This window comes from Suncus etruscus, chromosome 18 (genome assembly GCF_024139225.1).
Source record: "Suncus etruscus isolate mSunEtr1 chromosome 18, mSunEtr1.pri.cur, whole genome shotgun sequence".
NCBI lineage: Eukaryota > Metazoa > Chordata > Mammalia > Eulipotyphla > Soricidae > Suncus > Suncus etruscus.
The window spans coordinates 39194636-39204063 of NC_064865.1; positions in this window are offsets into that span (position 1 = coordinate 39194636).

Genomic DNA, 9428 nt, shown 5'->3' on the forward strand with positions numbered 1-9428 from the left:
CCCAAAAGAAAAAGAAAAATAGCTTGTCTTGATGCAAGCAGGGGAACCTGCAGGCTTCCTGCCTGTGCTGGTCCCCCCAGACCTATAGTGTGATCAGGGCAGTTTGGTGCTTGGGCCAAAACAAAAGTCTCCCCTCAGGAGCTGACTTTCATGGTGAATGTCCAGCTTGAGGCAACTGCACCTGTTTAAGCCATTTCTTCGAGGCCCACGATCATGAGTTTCGGGACAGGGGAGCTTCAGAGGGAGGTTGGGCCAATGCTTAAAGTGGGAATGACCTCCACTGACCCCCTGTGCCCAGCATCTGTGGGAGACTTTCTGGGCAGCCTCTCAGACCCTCAACCTGCTCAACATCCTGAACCCACCTGTCTAAAGAACCCTGGTCCTTGGGGCCGGAGAGATTGTATGGAAGTAAAGCGTTTGCCTTGCATGCAGAAGGTCGGTGGTTCGAATCCCGGCATCCCACATGGTCTCCTGAGCACTGCTGGGTGTGACCCAAAAACAAACAAACCCTGGTGCTGTCTGTTCCAATCAAAACTGCTAGCACGAAACATTCAATTGAGTTTGTGTGAAATATTAGTTATTTAATGAAGAGGATAAGTACGTTTATAAAGAAAACTCGAAGCTAGAGCCCAGTGGAGCCGAGCTGAGCTTGCAGAAGACCCCTGGGAATGACTGTTAGTACACTGGAGATGACACACAGCACAAAAAGAACAATTTGATCTAGTCCAAAACTTGACTATATGAAGAAATCAAACCCCAGAACAGGGACATTATTTTCCTCTTAACCAGTGGGCTAGTGACTCAGACGCCCAAAGCTAAGTGCTTCATTCCAATAAAGATTTCTGAACCCAGGAGATAGTGCAAAGGCCTGAGAGCACACTCTATGCATCAAGGGGTTCAATCCCCCTGGTGCTTTGACCACCACAAATGCCCCCACCCCACAAATAAATAAAATTGGGGCTAGAGTGGTGGCTCTAGACAGGGTATTTGCCTTGCACACGCTAACCTAGGATGGACTGCAGTTTGATCCCGAGGTGTCCATATGGTTCCCCAAGCCAGGAGCAATTTCTGGGTGCATAGCCAGGAGTAACCCTTGAGCGTCATCGGGTGTGGCGAAGAAACCAAAAACAAACAAACATGGGCTCAAGAGATGAAGAGTTAGCTGAGTAACTCCTGAGCGTTGCCAGGCGTGGCCCAAACACACACACACACACACACACACACACACACACACACACACACACACACACACAAAATTGTAGGCTACTGTGTTTGAGACAGGGAAAGGAGAGCCAGGCCGGCCACTGGAGGCGTTCCAGGTCATTGTCACCCTCACACCCTGTGGATCCCTGACTTGGACAATTTTTCCTAGACAGAAGCAAACTTGGTGCCAGGAGAAAAGGGTCTAAATATCAGAGTGTGCCACTGTGCCCTTGGCACACACCAGAGAGGGCAGTGGACTCTCAGGGCCTTGCTGCTGACTCTCCCTCTGCTCCTCCCAGGAACTGTGGTTCTTGCCACAGGCTGTGCCAGTGTGGGACAGGAGAGAACATAACTGGGCCCTGTACTTGACTGTGGCCATTCCCCGCCCCGACTCACTCCAGAGTCATTTTCATTTGGTTTGTTTTTGGGCCACTACAACAGACAATGCTCAGGGTAACTCCTGGCTCTGCACTCAGGAATTATTCCCAGTGAACTGGGAGCAGCATTTGGGATGCCAGGGATGGAACCCGGGATATCTGCATACAGGTGGGTAGGGGGCATGAAGATGGGCAGGAAGGGAGGGACGCTGACACTCCTTGCTTGCTGGGTGGTGCTGGACCACAGGCTTGAAACTTGTTAACAGGACCATAAATCATGTTGCCTCTGTGAATTGTAAGAAAACAAAACACTTTATGTGGTGGTGGCTAAATTAATATAAAGATGGGGGGGGCCGGGCGGTGGCGCTAAAGGTAAGGTTCCTGCCTTGCCTGCGCTAGCCTAGGACGGACCTCGGTTCGATCCCCCGGCGTCCCATATGGTCCCCCAAGCCAGGAGCGACTTCTGAGCGCATAGCCAGGAGTAACCCCTGAGCGTCACCAGGTGTGACCCAAAAACAAACAAACAAAAAAAATATATATATATAAAGATGGGGGGGGCAGCGAGGTGGCGCTAGAGGTAAGGTGTCTGCCTTGCAAGCGCTAGCCAAGGAAAGATTGCTACCGCGGTTCGATCCCCTGGCATCCCATATGGTCCCCCCAAACCAGGGGCAATTTCTGAGTGCTTAGCCAGGAGTAACCCCTGAGCATCAAACGGATGTGGCCCGAAAAAAAAAAAAAAGATGGTGGGGGGCTCCCCCTAAGTGGTGGATGGCGTCTGAGGACAGAGCAGATTCGAACCATGCATAGCTACAGCCAGCACTATTACATAAGAGATAAGCTCAGAAACCCTATTGCTAAGTGTAAATGGAATTTTTTACTTATTTTCCACAACTCATAGATAGGAAAATATATCATTGAAAACAAATTAGAAACCAGAAAGACCAAATAAGAGAATGAAAAAGACATTGTGCCCTAATAACATAATTGCGTTGAGGGGCCGGCGAGGTGGTGCTAGAGGTAAGGTGTCTGCCTTGCAAGCGCTAGCCAAGGAAGGACCGTGGTTCCATCCCTTGGCATTCCATATGGTCCCCCCAAGCCAGGAGCAATTTCTGAGCGCTTAGCCAGGAGTAACCCCTGAGCATCAAACGGGTGTGGCTCGAAAAACCAAAACCAAAACAAAACAAAACAAAAACAACATAATTGCGTTGAATTTAAATGGTTTTCTAAAAGATTGGAAATAAGGGAAAAGTAGTTTAGGAATAATTCATATTAGTTAGATAACTTTAAAAACTGTTTAAATTCTCACATGTGAATGAATAACCACAAAGCCACAAACTTATAGTAGATAAACAAGAAATAATGACAAAAAAATAAACATCCCACTGAAGTTATCAAGACTATAAGAATGAACAGAAAAGAACAAACTAGGGGCCGGGCGGTGGCGCAAGAGGTAAGGTGCCTGCCTTGCCTGCGCTACTTGGACGGACCACAGTTCGATCCCCCGGCGTCCCATATGGTCCCCCAAGCCAGGAGCAACTTCTGAGCTCATAGCCAGGAGTAACCCCTGAGCGTTACCGGGTGTGGCCCAAAAACCAAAAAAAATAAAATAAAATAAAAAAAAATAAAATAAGAAAAGAACAAACTAGTCAGTAAACAAAATAGAAGTACAGTATAGAAGCATTAATTGTTCTATTAACGATCATGTATTTTATTAATAATTATGTAATAATTTGATGTATGATTTTAATTTTATTATATGGTTTTAATATTTTATGTAATTTATTTAATTATCAATGATTAAACATGAATGAAGGGCCAGAATAATAGTACAGTGGGTAAGGTGTTTGCCTTGCAAGTTGCCAACCAAGGTTTGATCCCCAGTACTCAATATGGTCCCTCCTGAGCCCACCAGGAGTGATTCCTGGTCACAGAGTAAAGAGTGTCCCCTGAGGGGCTGGGGCAATAGCACAGTGGTAGGGCATTTACCTTGCACGTGAGGACCAACCTGGATTCAATCCCCAGCAACCCATATGGTCCCCCTAGCATGCCAGGAGCAATTTCTGAGTGCAGAACCTAAAATAACCCCTGAGCACTGCTGGGTGTGGCTTAAAAATACACACACAAAAAGTGTAACCCTTGAGCATTACTGGGTGTGCACTCCCAAAAAAAACCCTAAGTAGACAAACTTTCATAAAGACTAAAGAGCAGCTGATTGGATTATCTTAAAGTCTTTAAGAGAACATGCAGCTTCTTTGATACGTGGTGCTGGGAAATTGGAAAGTCACACACAACAGAATCCAACTGGACCACTGTCTTACACCAATCCCCAAATTAACCCCAACTTAAAGGCTTGGACCTAACCTGGAGCCATAAAACCAGAAGAAATCAGGCCATAAGTTCCTTGGCATAAGTGTCAGGATGATGATATTTGAGTCAGATACCAACAAAAGCAACAATTAGACAGATATACAAGTGGGCACATAGTAAAATATGAAAAAGCTTCCGCAGAGCAAAGGAAAATATCCACAAAATGAAAAAGGCATTGGCTGGGGGGAGTTTTGGCCAATCATGTGTCTGATGAGGGATCAGTATTCCAATGCACTAGGAACTCATTCAATAGAAAAAAATATCCAATTAAGAGCTAAGCAAAAGAGCAGAGAGAGTTCAGAGGCTGGAGCACATGTGTTTCATGCTTAAGACCCAGAGTCCAAAGCCAGACTTTCTCTCTTTCTCTCTTTCTCTTTCTCTCTCTCTCCCTCCCTCTCTCCCTCTCTCTCCTCTCTTTCCCTCTCTCTCCTCTCTCTCCTTTCTCTCTCCTCTCTCTCCTCTCTCTCCTTTCCTCTCTCTCCTCTCTCTCTCTCTGTCTTACACACACAGGTAATCACCAGGCATGTCCCCCTCTTCCCATATAGGCAGAAGTTCTAACTAGACATCCAAGAGACACATACAAATGGTCGATACATGAAAAAGAGACTCCTGCCATTAGTCATTAGGGGGATGCAAATTGAAACCCTACCAAAGTGAGGCTTCATGCCTTTATCCCTATTGGAACGACTTATCCAATAAACAAGAACTAATAAAGGTTGGCCATGTTACAAGATAAAAGACGGTGCAGTGTTAGAAATGAAAAAATAGAGAGGGAGGGCCCGGAGAGATAGCACAGCAGCATTTGCCTTGCAAGCAGCCGATCCAGGACGAAAGGTGGTTGGTTCGAATCCCGGTGTCCCATATGGTCCCCCGTGCCTGCCAGGAGCTATTTCTGAGCAGACAGCCAGGAGTAACCCCTGAGCACCGCCGGGTGTGGTCCAAAAACCAAAAAAAAATTAAAATAAAAATAAAAAAATAGGGAAAAAAAAGAAGATGATAAAGAGGGAAAAAAAAAGAAATGAAAGCAGACCCAGCCACTCTGGAAAGCAGTATGGAATTTCTGCCAGAAGCCAGGGAGATGATTCAAAGAACTGTGCATGGGTTTTGCTTTCAAGAGCCCTGAGTTCGATTCCTGGGAGAACATATTCCCCAACCAACCTGGGAACTGACCAGCCTGGCCCCAAACCAAAGTTAAAAATAAGTTGGGTAAAATTGCCTGAAATTTTCACTCTGTCTTAAACAAGCACTTGGCTGGATCCAAAGGAAGCCAATAAAATATTATAAGGCCATTAGAAACCATAAAAATAGAACTACCAGGCTAGGGAGATGGCTCAAAAGTTATGCACATGCTTTGTATGTAGGAGGCCCAGATTTGACCCTTGGCAACAATTACATTTTCCCCCAAGCATCTCCAGGGAGTGACTCTTGAGCACTGAGCCAGTAGTATCTCCAAACAAAAAAATAAACTAAAAGAAAAAATAGATGCACCTGTATATTCATCACAGATTTATACAAGTCAGGCCAGAGTGAAAGTACAGCGAGCAAGGAACTTGCCTTGCATGTGACTGAAGCAGAGTCTATCCTTGGCATTCCATATGGTCCCCTAAGCACTGTGCCAAGAATGATCCCTGAAAACAGAACCAGGAGTAAGCCCTGAGCACTGCCAGGTGTGTCCCAAACATCTGAAAACAATGGAAGTAAAAAAAAGTCAAAGAGATTGAATGAAAATAAAATTTAAATTTAAAAAGATTAAATGATAAAGACTTTGTAGACAGTTGACATTCAGCATATAAAATAAATGAAATCTTGTCTTAACAACTTGGACAAACCTTGAGTACATTAATTATGCTAAGTGACTTAAGTCACTTAGAGAGTTACCATAGGATTTCACTTATATGTGGAGTCTAAAAAAAAAAAAAACAACAAAATAGCAGCAAACCAACAAGCTGGTTTTGAGAGGCCTGGAGGTGGGGAGAACAGGTTGAAGAAATCATCCAACTTCCCATTATGAACCAGGTCAGTGACAGATGTGCTGGGCAGGATGGTAGGTAACTGGACAACCCCCAACTCTTGTACTGCAGAGTTGAAGCTGCTAAGACAATATGTCTTCAAACTTCCCATCACACATATTCCATATGGAAGGGAGAGAGAGGACACCCAGACAGACAGGCGGGAGGAGAGGCCGCCCCAGGGCCCAGGCATGGTGGACTCGACCAACTGGGCCAGGCAGCTCAGCAGACCCCACGGTGATGTGCTCCAGGACTGCACAGCAGTCCAGAACCACAAGAAAGGAGGTTCTATTATTCCAAACACTCATTCTATGGTAGGCTGAATTCAACTAGCACAGCTGCAAAGTCGGCTCAGTTGGAGACCACCCCCCACTGACAAAGCCAGCGAGAAGCAGAGGAACTTGGCATTAAAGCCACCGTGATCTGTCTCTTTGCTGTTTATTTGGGCAAATTTGGGCCATACTTGGTCTGCTCAGGGCTTACTCCTGGCTCTGCGCTCAGAAATCACTTCTGGCAGGCTGGGGATCAAACTGAGGTCATGCCAACTACTATCCCAGCGACTACTAGCTACTACCCCAGTACTACTATCACCATCACCACCACCAGCGGCATGTCAGGCCTTACCTCCTGTACTGCCTCTCTGGCCCCTACAGCAGGATATTCTTGAAACGTATGAACTGGCCAGGTTCCATTCCCCAGCATCAAGTATAATCCCAAGCACTAGCCAGGGCTTTACTGAGCACAGAGAATGTCTCTCCAGAACCCCACGAACAAAATAATAGCAAATAAATCTTCAACTGGATAGAGGGATAAACATAGGATGTATATTCATGGAATTGAGAATCATTTTCGTCGTAAGAATGAGATGCTCATATATATATACAGCATGAGAAGTCTGCAAAATAGGACCCACGGGATTCATATTACAGCACCTCATGGGAACACAAAAGTTTCTCACATGCCAGGCTGCAGAACCTGAACTCTGAAAGGGAAAGGAATTTCTGGAAGCAGACAGTAGTCATTCCTATATTCCTGTAAAGGTCACAGGTGGGAAATTCTATGCCTGTTACCCCATTTTCTTTTTATTTATTTATTTATTTTTGGTTTGGGGGCCACACCCGGCGGCGCTCAGGGGTCACTTCTGGCTCTGAGCTCAGAAATCACCCCTGACAGGCTCGGGGGACCATATGGGATGCCGGAATTCGAACCACCGTCAGTCTGGGATCGGCTGCGTGCAAGGCAAATGCCCTACCACTGTGCTATTTCTCCAGCCCCAGCCGTTACCCCATTTTCAAATACTTGCCCCGGGTACTGTGAGCAGGACAGGCTGGAGTGGCCCTGGTGGGGTGTTGGTGGGAATGAGCACAAGAAATTTAACTCAGCTAGTCTGAGGAAGTGCCTGTTTCAGATTCTAGTCATGTTGTCAGCTGGGGCCTGTGCTTCCCCGCTTCCCCTCAGGCAGCCTCTGCTTCAGAGACTTCTGCTGTGGACTAGAGGTCGCAGCTAGAACAATCCAGATTCAAAGCTGCAAAGAAGATGCTCATATCCTGAGGCTTTGTTACTACAAGATAGGGACCCTTCATGCATCCAGGCTTTTCCTGGCCTCTGGGCCTGGTGTGGGCCTCTCCAGGGTCCCCACCCACCCAAAGGAGTCACTGGGCTCAGGCCACATCACACCCTGCAGCAACTACTTCTGTTTGTGCCACCTGGTGCCTGGATCTTCCAAAATGGAAAGAACAGGCTGCCTTGGGAGCATGTGAATTTTAATTTTATTTTCAAAACAAGGAACCAGTGGGAGGTGGGGGTGGATTTAGTCCACAGCCAGTAGTGCTTGGGTTAAAAAGTCTGAACAGGAGCCAGAGTGATAGCACAGCAGGTAGGACGTTTGCCTTGTATGCGGCTGACCTGTTTTTTTTTTTTTTTTTTTTTACAAACCTACCGGCTGACCTGTTTTTGATCCCTGGCATTCCATATGGTCCCCTGAGTCTGCCAGGAGCAATTTCTGAGTGCAGAGTCAGGAGTAACTGCTGAACACTGCTGAGTGTGGCTCCCCAAAGCAAACAAAATAAAGTCTGAAGGGAATTTTCCACATTTATAGTCTGAGCAGCAGCCTGAAGTAAGAGTTGGGTGAAGGGATGTCTCCACTGCCACCCCCAGCCTAGCTTTGGGCCTGCAGAGACCATCACTGGTAACACCAACAGGACCCACCACTCAGCCGTGAGCCCCAGACTAAACGAGCTGTGAACATCCAAAGGCAAAGAGTGCCTGAGAACCCTCCTGGCCTATCTGCTCTGAGCTTTGGGATGGAGAAACCAAAGCCATAGTTGAGAACAGACTGAGGATAAACTTGACCTAAGAGCTGGCACCAGGACTCTGAGGACCTTCTGGGACCAGCTGTGAGCTCAAAACTTTTCAAGATGGCAGGCATCACCCTATTAGCCCAGCCCTGATGCAGACCCTGCTGTGGAGATTAGTCAAGAATTGAACCTGAGTTGGCTCATATAAGGCAAATGTCCTCCCCACTGGACTATTGCTCAGGCCCCCGGGTATGAGTTTTCTCTTTCTTTTCTTTTCTTTCTTTCTTCCTTCCTTCTTCCTTCCTTCCTTCCTTCCTTCCTTCCTTCCTTTCTTTCTTTCTTTCTTTCTTTCTTTCTTTCTTTCTTTCTTTCTTTCTTTCTTTCTTTCCTCCTTCTCCTTCCTTCCTTCCTTCCTTCCTTCCTTTCCTTCCTTCCTTTCCTTCCTTCCTTCCTTCCTTCCTTCCTTCCTTCCTTCCTTCCTTCCTTCCTTCCTCTTTCTTTCTTTCCTTTTCTTTTCTTTTCTTTTTTTTTGGTTTTTGGGTCACACCCAGCAGCACTCAGGGATCACTCCTGGCTCCATGCTCAGAAATAGCTCCTGGCAGGCTCGGGACCATATGGGATGCTGGGATTCGAACCACCCACCTTCTGCACGCAAGGCAAAAGCCTTAACTCCATGCTATCTCTCCAGCCCCAGGTATGAGCTTTCTAATGTGCTCCTTCACTCATTTTCCAATTTGAGCCAAACTGGACACCAAGCAGGCCTCTGATTCCCGGGGAAGCCTTAGAACTCACATTTGGGCCTCAGGCCAGATTTCCCAGTGCCCTTGAAGAAACATTTTACCCTTCAAGAACATGATGCTAGTGTCCCGGGGGACATTGACTTCTCAGCACAGCATGCAGCAGAGAGTACTGGGCCACAGGGTAGAGCTACTGCTGACCTTGTACTTAGTTTGTAAGAACTTTGTAATAAGGACTATGTAGCATTATGGCCCAAAGCCTGGCCGAAGAGCTGCTTGCATTCAGAGGTTTATTAGTGAGACAGTTGGGGCTGGGGGCTGGGTGTTTGCATGCTCAAAAATCACGCCCCTGGGATGCAGGCCCCAGGATAGGGAGGTTTGGGGCCCTGCTGGTCCCTGGGGATGTCACTCAGGGGGACCCCAGTCACAGGACACCAA